This window comes from Hemiscyllium ocellatum, chromosome 28 (genome assembly GCF_020745735.1).
Source record: "Hemiscyllium ocellatum isolate sHemOce1 chromosome 28, sHemOce1.pat.X.cur, whole genome shotgun sequence".
In the NCBI taxonomy this organism is placed as follows: domain Eukaryota; kingdom Metazoa; phylum Chordata; class Chondrichthyes; order Orectolobiformes; family Hemiscylliidae; genus Hemiscyllium; species Hemiscyllium ocellatum.
The window spans coordinates 7467115-7482587 of record NC_083428.1 but is presented as its reverse complement, the minus strand read 5'-3'; the positions used below and the strand labels follow the sequence as shown (position 1 = coordinate 7482587).

The window sequence follows — 15473 nt, the reverse complement described above, 5'->3', positions numbered from 1 at the left end:
CCGGGCAGAGCCTCAGCAGGAGGACAAGGAGCCAGGCTGGGGGAGTGGGGGTCAGCGTTTGGACTAGGAACTTGTGAAGAAATAGGGATTGTCATAGCTAGAATCACAGAACCCCAGCAATGCTGACAGAGGCCATTTGGCCCATCCACACCAAGACAATTTTCTCGAATGGAAAACAATGTTTCAGTTTTGCTACACTGCCCGATGGACTGTTCTGTGGAAGGTTTGGTATTTACAGTGATACAATTATTTACAATTATACAAATGGGTTTTAGTGGGAATAGCAAGTGAGTTTGGGGCTCACTATTAGCCCACCCCTTGCCTCCATCCCATGTTTCCATTGATGCCAATGAACTTTGAAGTGACAATTTGGAATCCCCCCATCCCCCTCCCCTCCATCCCCACCTGGGAAATTATTCTCTCCCTACCATTGAAATTAACCCCCTCCCCACCCTTGTGGTCATTCACCTCTAACCCCCACCCTGTAGGCACTCACCCCCACCACATTCCCCAAACTCCATGGAAATTCAGCTCTCCCTCCTTTGGAAATAAGCCCTTAGTCCAACCCCATAGATATTCACCCGCCACATCCCTGTAGGGATTCATCCTCCTCTTGGATACTCTTCCACCCTCAGGGAATTCTTATCCCCAACCCCCAACTCCCCTCCTGTTCACCCACACCGTTGATGGAAGTCTAGTGCCTTGGCAGAACTCTGGTGCCACCTGTGTGCCACAGTCTCCCTCACTGTGTGTGGTGTGGACCCATTGCCTGAGCTCAGTGCCCCTCTGCTCCCACTGCCTGTTCTGGGAACTGGGTTGGGGGGAGGGCAATTTTGGGGGAAGCAATCAGTGCATCACATTGTGCATCACATCAAGTTGGACATTTTCCCCCCTTCCCCCTCCTTCATGTAGCTATGTCCCGGTGTAATTGTCCTGATCACTGACACAAAGACCCCGTCTTCAAACCCCTGGAGAGGGAAGGCATCCCCATCCAGGAGGAGTGCTGAACTCAGTGGGTGGTGCAGTAGGCCCGAAGAGGGGCTGAATGGCCTCCCCTGTTCCTATTCTGTGTTTCTATTGTGCAAGCCCATTTCTAAGTTGAAGGTGGTAAGGCAAGAAGCTAGACGGAGCTCAGGAAGTTGAGTAGGGGATTGGTCCTGGAGATCCCAGGCCAGGCTCTTGTTGCTGGTGACCAGCCTTAGGCCACTGATGGTCCTACAATGTTCACAGCTGTCAGCGTCCTGTCGGAAATACTAAAGGTGAGAGCTCTAGTGGAAACCCGCATTGCTTCTCTCTCAGTCACAGGCCTTGCCTCCTACTAGCTTCTGTGTGAGAGTCTGTTGTAAACTAAAAGGGAAAAAAAAATCGATGAACCACAAGTTTCCTCTAACTTCTGTTCAGCAAGTCACGTGAGGACGCTCAAGTCTTTCCTGTCGTTAATCAAAGCTCTCATTTATCAGTTGATGGTGCTGGAGAGAGGGACAGACTGCGCTCTAATATCGCAGGTATGTTCAGTCTGAATACTCAGCTCTCTCGTGGTTCGTATTTGAGACAAATGCTGCCCCCAGAACCTCTGTGTGTGTGTGTTTGTGTGTGTGAACATATGCAGCAGCCAGAAAGGTGGAGGGGATGCCTTCATCTCTGAGTTCTGGCCTTCAGTATCCCCTCAAAGTATCGTGAACTTTAACCCAATCCTTGAGTGATTTCCTGAATGTCTTCATCTATGTGTCTTTAAAGGTCATCAGAAACTGATGAAAAGTAATTGAATCATCAATATCGTCTGATGATATTTGGCATCGTCTGTGTTTAATTTCCCAGGAGACCATATTAATGTGGAGCATTTATCCTACGTCTTGATGAGACAGTTTCTCAGGGCGAAGTCCAGGAGGGAGGTCCTTGGGGTGGGGGGAGACTGGGTGTGTGTAACAGGGTGGGGTAGGGAGTATTGGGGTCTATGGGGTGAGCCCAGGTGACATCACAAAACTTAATGTTTTTGCTTCTTTGTTGAAGTGATGATTCATTTCTGGTCACTGCTGGGTTCCTGTGGTTATATCGACATTCCTCTCCCAACGGGCTGTCCAATCCCCTCTGTCCAAACAGCGGGATACTGAAACAGAATAAACTCAGAGAGCGTGACAGTATTTGGAATGCAAAGTCAGCTTTCTAGAGGCCCTTTTGAATCATACAGATAAGCAAAAAGAGTTGCGTGCTGAATGAGCGGCTGAGAATACTGGGTCTACTCAGGAGCTGAGGTGAGTGAGAGGTGATCTCAGTGAAATTCCAGACGAAGCTGGACAGGGTAGATGCTGGGCCAATGTTCCTGGCTGGTTAGGGGTCATAGTCTTACTGACATGAGAAATTAGTTCATTCAAAGGGATTGTGAAACAAATGCAGAAATTGCTGGAGAAACTCAGCAGGTCTGGCAGCTTTTGTGAGAGAGAGAGAGAGAGACACACAGTAAACGCTTCAAGTCCGGTATGACTGTTCTTTGAACCCTCAGAGATGTGGTGAAGAAAAGTCATACTGAACGCAGGATGTTGATTCTGTCTCTCTCCACAGATGCTGCCAGACCTGCTGAGTTTCTCCAGCATTCTCTGGGTTTATTTCAGATTTGCAGTATCTGCAATATTTTGCTTTTTTTAAATGCGCGTGAATCTTTGGAATTCTTTGTCCCAAGAATCTGTGAGTTTCTCCATCAGTGAATAGAAGTCCTGGTTACATGTAGTTTTAGTCTCTCAGGGAAATGAGGGAGTGAGCAGGAGAGTGGAGTTGAGGAGCAGCCATGAAAGTACTGAATAGTGGAGCAGGCTCGATGGGCTGAATGGCCAACTCCTGTTTCATGTGTTTTCCTTTCAGTCCTGTGAATCTAGTAGTTGGGTTTTGATGCATTCGTTTCAAAAATTGCTGGACAAAACCGTAAACAAATACCCAAAATGGTTCAGGTGATGAGACCTGTGCTCCAAGCTTAAGGCAGGAAATCTAAGACAAAAGCTTCCCTGGAGATATGAAAATGAAACAGATTTTAAAAAAAGGAGGCTTATGACAAATGCAAGTTTCTGAATTCAGTAGAAGACTGAGCTGTAAAAAGTGCGGAAGGAGATCTACAACCCAGAATAGAAGCAAGTCAACAGAAACGAGAACCCAAAAGTATTTTTGAAAAACTTAAATAGTAAAAGGTTGGTTAAAGGAAGGGTGGGGTCAGTGAGGCACTAAAATGGGGATCTTTCTACAGTGAAGGTACTAAATAAATACATTGCATCTGTTTTCACAAGAGGAAGCTGTGAATATGACAGTGAGGACAGAGGAGGTGGTAACATTGGGCAAGATCAAAATGGATATTGAAGGGGCCGGCACAACTGAAAGCAGAAATATGTTCTCGGGTGCTGAAGGAAGAGGGTGAACATTGCAAAGGTTCTGTCCACAGCTTTGCAAATTGCTCGAGATGTGTGCGGGTCACCGGAGGATATACATGTCACCTCCTGGTTTAGTAAAGAGAGGGATAAGGCAGCAAAGAGAGGCCAGGTAGCTTCACCCCAGTGGCAGGGAAATGGTCCATTGACAATCCGGTCAATATCACCAGTTACTTGGGAATGTCTGAGCTCCTTAATGAAAATCAGCATGAGGCTAATAACAGGAAAATCCTGTCTGACAATGTTGATGTGAGTTTTTCAATGAAGAAACAGAGAAAGGTTTAACAAGAGTAGAGAGGTTGTGGGTATTTTTGTTTATTCAGCAGTCACTGGCTGGGCTAGAATTAATTGCCTGGTCCCTCGTTGTCCCTTGAGAAGGTGGTCAAAAAAATGTGGTGCTGGAAAAGCACAGCTGGTCAGGCAGCACCTGAGGAGCTGGAGAGTTGACGTTTTGAGCATAAGTTCTTCATCATGATATTTCTGATGAAGAGCCTATGCCTGAAATATCGATTCTCTTGCTCCTTGGATGCTGCCTGACCTGGACTTTTCCAGCTCCACACTTTTTGATTCTGATCTCCAGCATCTGCAGTCCTCACCTTTTCCCTCGAAGGTGGGGGTGAGCTGCCTTCTTGAACCGCTGTAGTCCACCTGCTGTGGGTTGACCCACAATGCCTTAGGGAGGGAATTCCAGCATTTTGACCCAGCAACAGAGAAGGAACAGCAATATTATTTCCAAGTCCTTGTAGGCAGTGCATTCCGGACCCCAACACCCTCTGAGTGAATAAGCTTGGAGGGGAACTTGAAGGTGGTGGTGTTCCCATGTTACTGCTGTTCTTGTCCTTTTAAGATGGAAGTGGTCGTGGGTTTGGAAGATACTGTCTGGGGATCTTTGGTGAATTTCTGCAGTGCATCTTGTAGATAGTACACACTGCTGCTACTGAGCATTTGGTGGTGGCGAGAGTGAATGATTGTGGATGTGGGGCCAATCAAGTGGGGGCTGCTTTGTGTGTTGTTGGGGCTGCACCCATCCAGCAAGGCATCACATTCCTGACTTGTGCCTTGTAGGTGCTGGGCTGGCTCTAAGGAGTCAGGACGTCAGTTACTTGATGCAGTATTCTTAGCCTCTGACTTGCCCTTGCAGCCACTGTATACAGGGGGTTGGTTAGTTCCATTGGCTGCACAGCTGGTTTGCAATGCTAACAGCATGGGTTCAATTCCCACACCAGCTGAGGTTATTATGGAGATCCCTCCTTCACTGCCCCTCCCCTCACCTGAGATGGGGTGACCCTCAGGTTCAACCACCACCGGTTAACATCATCAGTTAAACCAGTTAAACTTAACAACACCAGCCATCTCTTTTTGATGAGAGAATTTCGTGGTGTTCCCTCGGCATCTTTAGCTACATAGTAATGATGTGGTTGTTAAAGTCTGTAGATGACATAAAATACCAAAAGATAATAAAAACAATTGGAAGCCAGAGCACAGAGCAAGTCCTTCAGATGAGGGGAAATTTCTTCAAATATAAGATTGTTAGCCTTTGGAATTCCCTTCCCCAGACACCTGTGGGTTCTCAGTCATTAAATATTTTCAACATTGAGTGAGTTTTTATAAAGAGGGGAGCTTGTAGGGGACAGGTGGGAAAGTGGGGTTAAGGCCACAGTTGGATCAGAGTTTACTGAGCAGAGGCTGAGCCTTTCTACTCCTTTCCCTGTTTCTGCTGTTCTTAAACAGAGTTCAGCATAGGCAGCCTGGCGAAATGGGCAGGCAAATGGAAGATACACTTAATACAGAGCTGTATGAAGTGAGTCACTAGTAGGAAATATGAGGAAAATGATATTAAATGGTACAATTTTAATTGGGGGCAGTTAAACACAGATGGGTTTAAAGTTAGAGGATGTGTTGAGAAGCCTGTTTTTTAAAAAAAATTAATGGGTCTAGAGGTTCAAAGCAAAGAGGTTATGTCGCATTTTTATAAAACACAGTCAGGCCCCAGCTACAGTCCTATGCTCAGTTTTAGTCATCATCCCTCAGGCTGGATGGCAAGGCTGCGGAGACAGAGAATCCCTGGTATGTTCCCGGGGATAGATGGAGAGTCTGGAGAAACTGAGCATGTTCTCCTTACAGCAGAGAAGCCAAAGATGGGATATGATAGAAATGTTCAAAGTCCTGAAGAATTTTGATCAATTAAATAATGAAAAATTGTTGTCAATGGTTCTTAACCTCTCCCCTACCTGAGACATTGTGATCTTCAGATTAAACCACCACCAGCCCTCCCTGGAATGAGACAGCTGTCCTCTGGTCCACTGGGACTATGAGACTTTATCTTTCCCAGGTAGTCTCTGTGGCTACTCTGTGGTGACCTTCCCTGTGGTGTATGAGTCTGTTATTTGTCAAATTATCATCATGTACTGGCTAGTTCTGCACATCAATCAGGTAATTATTTGTAATGAGGACCATTGTTTTCTTGACTTTATAAATAGGGGTGCTGGGGTCTGGTTGCCGAGACCATCATTTGCTGGTGCTGTTAGCATTTCACTTTCATCTCTGACTTCATGCAGATGCCGGCCAGTCTATTTGTGGCCGATTGTTTTGTGTGAACTTAAGAACTTTTCTCATTTGGAGAAATCGTCAGCCAGACTGGCATTCCAGTTCGTGAACGCTTGAAAATTTGTCATCGAGGGAATGGGGAAATGTTTGAGCCACATTGTGTCAGAGCTGCCCTCCCACTTCACCACTGAAGGCTGGGTTGGGGGTAGACTCTGAGCTCTTCAGTGTCCAGCCTCTGGCTGCAAGTAATTGTGTTTCAAGCATGAATTCTGATGCCTCGTCCTAACCACACGTTCCAGTAACCAGTCTCTGGTTAACCTTGGATTGACACATGCCACAAGTGACCAGTGCCTCTGGCGAGGGCCCAGTTTAATGCAGCGTTGTCTCAAAGGCTCATTTTGGATTTACCTGTCACCGGAGTGGATACCGGTCCATTCCCAAATTCCAAAATTTCCCATCTGGTGAAACTTGTGTTTCTCAAGTACACCAGGAACTGCCCCAAACCCCAAGGAAATTCCTGTTGTACAAGCTAATGGTTCAGAAGGGGTTAATGTTCGTGTCACTTGGCTCCACCCATTGTGCTGATGTCAAACACAGTCTATGGGTGGAGACCAGGAATTCTACAGGAGCTTTCAGAGGGAGCAGCTGGGGTTGGACCAGTTCCTTAAGCATCCAGTCACGACATCTGACCAAATGTACATACAATAAACCACCTGGTTATCTAAGAACAGAGCCTCATCTATGATGATGCATCCTCTACCACTAACTATGAGTTGGCCTCAAGTTAAGGCAAAGGGTGATTGGTGGCATGAACTATCTCAACAACTCTCACCCTGTAGCTCAACCTGGTGTCGGTGGTGAAGACCCCACAAGCAGAATAATGACTGTTCAGTAAGCTCTCACCTCATTGACCTTCTGAATGTTGATGTGAGTTTTATTTTGAGTATTAGAGGCTGTGGTGATGGGTTTCAGTCACAAAGACTCCTAGTGGTGATACACCTTTTTAAAGGTCATCTGTTGTCAGGAACCTGTGCTTTGTTCTTTAACAGAATAGAGCCTGCAGCCCTGAACTACTCTTTCCAACCCCCATCCCATCTCTCTCTTGAATTAGTGGGTGCTACAGAAATGTTGACCATCACCAATAGTTTGGGCAGAACTTGCCTATCGCACAGTTTGCGTCCCTCAGTGAGGTGGCTTGACATCTCCAGCCTGAACTCTACGTTGGTCTCCTCTTGAGATGTCTTTGCCAGCTCTGGAGTGATGACTGAATGTAGGAAAATGTCAGTAAGCTGAGAGCTGGGGTGATATATTATGAATGATTCAGTCATATGTAAGCGAAATACATCATTGGTGTTGTAAAATCTCATGACCACCACCAGATGGAGCAGTTTAGCGGTGAAGAGAGGCTGGACAGGCTCGGGTTGTTTTCTTTGGACGAGAGGAGATTGAGGGAGTGCAGATAGAGATGTATAAGATTATGAGGAGCATTGGCAGGGTGGAGAGGCAGCTGTTCCCCTTAGTTGAAGGGTCAGTAACTATGGGGCATAATTTTAAAGTGAAAGGCAGGAGGTTTAGAGGGGATTTGAGGAAAAACATGTTCACCCAGAGGCTGGTGAGAATCCAGAATGTGCTGACTGAGAGGCAGGAAATTTCCCAACCTTCAAAAAGTACATGGATGAGCGCTCGAAATGTCATACCATTCAGGGCTATGGGCCTAGTGTGGGTAAGTGGGACTAATGTAGATACTAGTGTGTATTTGGCAGCAGACTTGATGGGCTGAAGGGTCTCATCCATACTGTATGATTCAAATGACTGGGAGATGGTTCCATGAAGAAGCCTCATGTCATGTGTGGTCAAATCTAATCAGAAGCACCTTATTTTTACCTTCTCTGGAATCCTGCCAGTCCACTGCCCTTTTTCAAAAGACTACGTTGGCTCAGGTTGAAAGGTGGAAGTTAACAGGAAATTCGACGTTTCGGGCCAGAGCCCTTGAAACGTCGAATTTCCTATTCCTTGGATGCTGCCTAACCTGCTGTGCTTTAACCAGCAACACATTTTCAGCTCTGATCTCCAGCATCTGCAGACCTCACTTTTTACAGGTGGACGTTAACAGCCATTAGTAAAATATAAACAACTAACCAGCCCGACAGTGTCGCTGAACCACAGACTGACTCATTTCACTAATACAGTTGCCGTGTTGGGAAATGGGGTGAGACTGTGAGAGTCTGGGAACAGCTTTACTCACTTTGTTTGAAGGTTGAAAAGCAGCTCTCTGCTAAAATAGCAACCCATCCGCCAGCCCTAACCCGCCAGTGACCATCAACAAACAACAACATCTCAGGGTTTTAGGATCAACATTTCATCTGCCTCTTCCTTGTAAAAAGGAAAGACTTGCACCCATCACAATTTAGGATGTTCCAAAACACTTCACAGATAATTAATTAATTTTTAAAGTGTGGTGGCAGTTGCAGTGTAGGTGATGTAACAGATTCCATGTGCACAGCAAGTCATCGTAAATAGGTTGTTTCACTTTAGGTATCACTGCCCCTCCCCCAGCGTGGCACTCCTTCAGCACTGACCCTCCGACAGTGCGGCGCTCCCTCTGCACTGACCCTCCGACAGTGCGGCGCTCCCTCTGCACTGACCCTCCGACAGTGCGGCGCTCCCTCTGCACTGACCCTCCGACAGAGCGGCGCTCCCTCTGCACTGACCCTCCGACAGTGCGGCGCTCCCTCTGCACTGACCCTCCGACAGTGCGGCACTCCCTCTGCACTGACCCTCCAACAGAGCGGCGCTCCCTCTGCACTGACCCTCCGACAGTGCGGCGCTCCCTCTGCACTGACCCTCCGACAGTGCGGCGCTCCCTCTGCACTGACCCTCCGACAGTGCGGCACTCCCTCTGCACTGACCCTCCGACAGTGCGGCGCTCCCCCTGCACTGACCCTCTGACAGTACGGCACTCCTTCAGCACTGACCCTCCGACAGTGCGGTGCTCCCTCGGCACCGACCCTCCGACAGTGCGGCCCTCCCTCGGCGCCGACCCTCCGACAGTGCGGCGCTCCCTCTGCACTGACCCTCCGACAGTGCGGCACTCCCTCTGCACTGACCCTCCGACAGTGCGGCGCTCCCCCTGCACTGACCCTCTGACAGTACGGCACTCCTTCAGCACTGACCCTCCGACAGTGCGGTGCTCCCTCGGCACCGACCCTCCGACAGTGCGGCCCTCCCTCGGCGCCGACCCTCTGACAGTACGGCACTCCTTCAGCACTGACCCTCCGACAGTGCGGTGCTCCCTCGGCACCGACCCTCCGACAGTGCGGCCCTCCCTCGGCGCCGACCCTCCGACAGTGCGGCGCTCCCTCGGCGCCGACCCTCTGCACTTGCCCGTTCTCTCAATACTGACCCGCTGACAGTGTCCTCTCCCTCAGCGCTCAGCTGCTGACAGTGTCCACCCCCTCAGTGCTGACCCTCTGACAGTACTCACTCCCTCAGTGCCCACTCCCTCAGTGCTGACCCTCTGACAGTACCCACTACCTCAGGGCCCACTCCCTCAGTGCTGACCCTCTGACAGTATCCACTCCCTCAGTGCCCAGTCCCTCAGTGCTGACCCTCTGACAGTACCCACTCCCTCAGGGCCCACTCCCTCAGTGCTGACCCTCTGACAGTACCCACTCCCTCAGGGCCCACTCCCTCAGTGCTGACCCTCTGACAGTACCCACTCCCTCAGTGCCCAGTCCCTCAGTGCTGACCCTCTGGCAGTACCCACTCCCTCAGTGCCCACTCCCTCAGTGCTGACCCTCTGATAGTATGAGTTTTACAGGGATGTGTTAGTTTGATTGCATTCTCACATGTCTGGATTACGTCGAATTATAAGATTCTCCAAAGATGGATGACCAGCTGCTGGGTACCAGGCTGATGAGGGGTTTGATATATTCAATAATTGTGAATATTTAAGCTCTCATTAATCTCGGTGTGAAATGGGATCTGTGGCCTGCCACTTCAGTGAATCAAAGTTAATCATCGCTAAGTAACCAGAGTGGAGATAGGAATCACTTCAGAGTGATTTGTTGATAATTTGGGGTGTATTTTCTGTGCTGAATTAAGACTGTCCAGCCCTGAATGAGAGGATTAGCAGTGAGACCAATAATAGCTTTGTGAGCTAGTCTGAGGCACACCTCCATCCGCCATGACCAGGGCCTCCAAGCGCTCCGTTTTTCCTCTCCAGACGTCCCCAACAGTCCCCTTCCACCGACACACTCATTCGTTTGGCCGAACTGGTCCTCACGCTTAACAATTTCTCCTTTGAATCCTCCCACTTCCTCCAGACCAAAGGGGTAGCCATGGGAACACGTATGGGCCCCAGCTATGCCTGTCTCTTTGTTGGCTACGTAGAACAGTTGATCTTCCGTAATTACACCGGCACCACCCCCCACCTCTTCCTCCGCTGCATTGATGACTGCATTGGCGCCACCTCGTGCTCCCGCGAGGAGATTGAGCAATTCATCAACTTCACCAACACATTCCACCCTGACCTTAAATTTACCTGGACCATCTCTGACACCTCCCTCCCCTTCCTGGACCTTTCCATCTCCATTAATGACGACCGACTTGACACTGACATTTTTTACAAACCCACCGACTCCCACAGCTACCTGGATTACACCTCTTCCCACCCTACCTCTTGCAAAAATGCCATCCCGTATTCCCAATTCCTCTGCTTCCACCATATCTGCTCCCAGGAGGACCAGTTCCACCACAGAACACACCAGATGGTCTCCTTCTTTAGAGACCGCAATTTCCCTTCCCACGTGGTTAAAGATGCCCTCCAATGCATCTCGTCCACATCCCGCACCTCCGCCCTCAGACCCCACCCCTCCAACCGTAACAAGGACAGAACGCCCCTGGTGCTCACTTCCACCCTACCAACCTTCGCATAAACCAAATCATCCGCCGACATTTCCGCCATCTCCAAAAAGACCCCACCCCCAGGGATATATTTCCCTCCCCACCCCTTTCCGCCTTCCGCAAAGACCGTTCCCTCCATGACTACCTGGTCAGGTCCACGCCCCCCCTACAACCCACCCTCCCAGCCTGGCACCTTCCCCTGCCACCACAGGAACTGTAAAACCTGCGCTCACACCTCCTCCCTCACCTCCATCCAAGGCCCTAAAGGAGCCTTCCACATCCATCAAAGTTTTACCTGCACATCCACTAATGTCATTTATTGTATCCATTGCTCCCGATGCGGTCTCCTCTACATTGGGGAGACTGGGCGCCTCCTAGCAGAGCGCTTTAGGGAACATCTCCGGGACACCCGCACCAATCAACCACACCACCCCGTGGCCCAACATTTCAACTCCCCCTCCCACTCTGCCGAGGACATGAAGGTCCTGGGCCTCCTTCACTGCCGCTCCCTCACCACCAGATGCCTGGAGGAAGAACGCCTCATCTTCCGCCTCGGAACACTTCAACCCCAGGGCATCAATGTGGACTTCAACAGTTTCCTCATTTCCCCTTCCCCCACCTCATCCTAGCTCCAAACTTCCAGCTCAGCACTGCCCCCATGACTTGTCCGGACTTGTCCTACCTGCCTATCTCCTTTTCCACCTATCCACTCCACCCTCTCCTCCCTGACCTATCACCTTCATCTCCTCCCCCACTCCCCCATTGTACTCTATGCTACTCTCTCCCCACCCCCACCCTCCTCTAGCTTATCTCTCCACGCTTCAGGCTCACTGCCTTTATTCCTGATGAAGGGCTTTTGCCCGAAACGTCGATTTCGCTGCACTTTGGATGCTGCCTGAACTGCTGTGCTCTTCCAGCACCACTAATCCAGAATGAGGCAGTTCTACTCCAGGCTGGGATCATCACAAACCTGACCCTGGCCTGTACCCAGTTAGCTTACATCAGTGAGTCGTTAGGATGGGAGGTGTCCAATTTTCTGACAAAGACATGATTGTAAAGTGTGAATTGTAATTCCCCTTACATTCTATTTTGTTCCAAATCCATATAACATTTTATAAATTCCCACTTTGGAAATAGAACCAGCCTGACTCAAGATTGGGATACAGATAGACTCTAACCTCACACCGTTAATGCATTGTCAGAGCTAAGATGTCACTTCTACAAAAATAAAACCTTCAGTTATCTCAAGAATGTGATTTGAAAGAAGTTCTGGGTTTTACATATTAATGAACCGAAACCTGCAAACCATTCTAAAAGATGAAAGACTTAACAGTGATCTAGATTTGTTCAATATATCATATCAGTTACATGACACTGTGATCTTTTGCTATAAATTCTGTGTCTTATGATTCTGCTCCATAGCTACCTGATGAAGGAACAGCGCTCCAAAAGCTAGTGCTTCCAAATAAACCTGTTGGACTATAAGCTGGTGTTGTGTGATATTAGACAGTTCAAGCCCATTGTGTCTATAGTTTCAAACTCAGCACCAGGAGAATGCGAGGGATTCAGATGAGGTTTATTTGATCAGCTTCAGGGCTGAGGTTTTACACAGTGACAGGAGGAAACACATTGCCACAAACAGTGATTAGGATTGGAATACACTCCCTCCCTGATATTGTGACGGACACAGATTCAAATTTGGGGGTCACACTGAAGTTGGATAAATACTCGGAGATAAAATCGACAAACGGGTGGTGGGTGATGATGGGACTGACCGGATTTCTCTTGGAACGAACTGGTACAGACTCGACAGGCTGAATGGCCTCGTTCTGTTGCTGCACTGTGCTATTTGAAAGGACTCACATCACATTGTTAAAATGCTTGATAGAAGCTGTCAGGAGTTAAAACAAAATGGGAGTGGGACAAGGCATTTGTAACCAGAAGATGAGCCAATGTCCATGGTTCTCTCTTCAGTTTCTTCACATGTGGCCAAGTGCCTGACTGTGAGTGTGGCCGTGTCTCTATCTAATTCCTGGCTTTTTTTAGTCAGAGGAAGTACACTTGCTGATAATGCTCCACTAATAGCTTGTGGGTTAAAGTCACACCCCAGAACTTGACACCCCACATGAAGCATTAACAATCCACTTTAGGGATAGACCTGCTGTCTGTTGAACTTTCCCAGTGCTTTATCTTTTTAACTTTTGTTATTTTGTCAGCTATGGCTCCCTCACCTCCTGGTGCACCACCAAGCGAGCCAGAGGAATTGCCTTTTTCAATAAACTGATAGGATTTCGCAAAGTGAAAATCAGCAGTGGATCTTGAAGCATATATCCCTAAAGGTAGCAGGACAGGTAGATAAACTGGTTTGGAAGGTTTCGGCTATGCTTTTCTTTATTAACTAAGCCCTGTTTTACAAGTATGGGAAGCCAATGGCATTGTGGTAATGTCATTGGACTAGTATCTCAGTGGTCAAGGCTATTGGCCATGGGGACAAGGGTTCAAAATCAATCACGGCAATTGGTGGGAATCAAATTCAGGGAATAACATTTGGGACTGAAAGCTGGTCTCAGTGATAGGGACCACAAAACTATCACTGATGGTGTAAAAAGCCACCTTGGAAATCTGTCCTTACCTGCCCTGGCCCACATGTGACTCCATACCCAAAGCAATTTGGCTGACCTTTAATTACCGTAAAGAGACATTCAGCTCAAGGGCAATTAAGGATGGATACCAAATATTTGCCTTTGCCAGTAATGCCCATCTCCCATGAAAGAATAGAGAAATGAAAAGTGTTCTGCTGAAACGGTGTAAACCACTCGTTTGACTGTGTATTCTGTACAGCTCGAGCCAGGAGAGGGATAATCACATTCGAGAGGGTACAGAGGTGATTGCCAGGAATGACGTTTATTAATTATGAGAATGGATGGGATGGGGTGGGTTGTTTCCTTTGGGATTGGAAGACCCTCTTTTCCAGCAGTACAGAAGTCAGCCACCAGGGGCATAAAGTTAAATATCACACAACACAAGGTTATAGTCCAACACGATTATTTGGAAGCACTAGCTTTCAGAGCGCTGCTCCTTCATTGGGTGGTCCTTCATCACAACCATCTGATGAAGGAGCAGTGGTCCGAAAGCTAGTGCTTCCAAATAAACCTGTTGGACTATAACCTGGTGTTGTGTGATTTTTAACTTTGTACAACCCAGTCCAACACCGGCCTCTCCGAATCATCAGGGGCATAGATTTTAAAGTGGATCAAAGTTTTACAGAGAGTTGAGAAGAATGTTTGGTAATCCTAGTCTGAAAGGATGTTTGAAGCAGAAAGTGCATTAAAAACACATTTGGATGTACATTTGATGTGTCATAACCTACAGTTGGTTTAGCGCAGAGCTGAAAATTAGACTGACATGTCCATTTACAGCTGGGATAGGCATGATGAAACAACAGTCTCCTCCTATGAGAGATGTACCCTGCAACTGAGGGATCAGTTCCAATCAAATCTCACATGGGTCTTCCTGCTGTGTCATACTGAGGTCTATGTCGTAAGTAACCATTTTGCACAGTTTCACATGGAGTTCAAGATCTCCGAACAGCATCAAGAAACCAGCAGGGTTCTCTCTTGGGAGGTGTGTTGGGTCTGTCCCTCTGTAATCAGCATCAGCACAGGCCCTGGTTATTATTGGCCTAATTTCCATGATTCTGCTTTTCAAAGCCAGTCATGTTGTGATTTGACCCTGGACCTGGGGTCAATACGGAGCCGAGGAAATAAGGGAGAGCTCAGCACTTTGCATTCTTCGCTGGGTGTGACTCTACCCCCGTGTCCCCTTCCTACCCTCCCCCCGACCCAGTCTCCGTCACCCTTCCCCCAACCCCCCAACCCTGTCCCCGACCCAGTCTCCATCACCTCCCCCCACCCCCCCAACCCTGTCCCCGACCCAGTCTCCATCGCCCTCCCCCCACCCCCCAACCCTGTCCCAAACCCAGTTTCCGTCACCCTCCCACCACCCACCAACCCTCCTCCCGACCCAGTCTCCATCACCCTTCCCCCACCCCCCCAACCCTGTCCCCGACCCAGTCTCCATCACCCTTCCCCCCCCCCCCAACCCTGTCCCCGACCCAGTCTCCATCACCTCCCTCACCCAACCAACCCTGTCCCTGACCCAGTCTCCATCACCCTTCCCCCCCCCCCCCAACCCTGTCCCCGACCCAGTCTCCATCACCTCCCTCACCCAACCAACCCTGTCCCTGACCCAGTCTCCATCACCTCCCCCCACCCAACCAACCCTGTCCCCGCCCCAGTCTCCATCGCCCTCCCCCCACCCAACCAACCCTGTCCCCGACCCAGTCTCCATCACCTCCCTCACCCAACCAACCCTGTCCCAGACCCAGTCTCCATCGCCCTCCCCCCACCCCCCAACCCTGTCCACGGCCCAGTCTCCATCACCTCCCCCCCACCCAACCAACCCTGTCCCCGCCCCAGTCTCCATCACCTCCACCCCCCACACCCATGACCCCCAGTCCATGCTGATCTTCCAAGGTTTGGTTAGTCGAGATATTTTCTGACTTCAGTGTGTCTGGGCTCAGGAGTGAGAATTCTATCTCCTGGCCCCTAT

General features: G+C 49.1%; 1 protein-coding gene across 2 annotated transcripts in view; it reads left to right on the top strand.

The window, feature by feature from the left end:
• Positions 1-1485: 1485 nt before the first annotated feature.
• Positions 1486-15473, top strand: part of LOC132828793 (rho guanine nucleotide exchange factor 18-like) — a 217815-nt gene continuing 203827 nt past the window's right edge. For both annotated transcript variants that reach the window (XM_060845889.1, XM_060845888.1), the window contains exon 1: positions 1486-1505. The gene's annotated coding sequence lies outside the window, so the exon portion shown is untranslated. The remainder of the gene's footprint in view (positions 1506-15473) is intronic.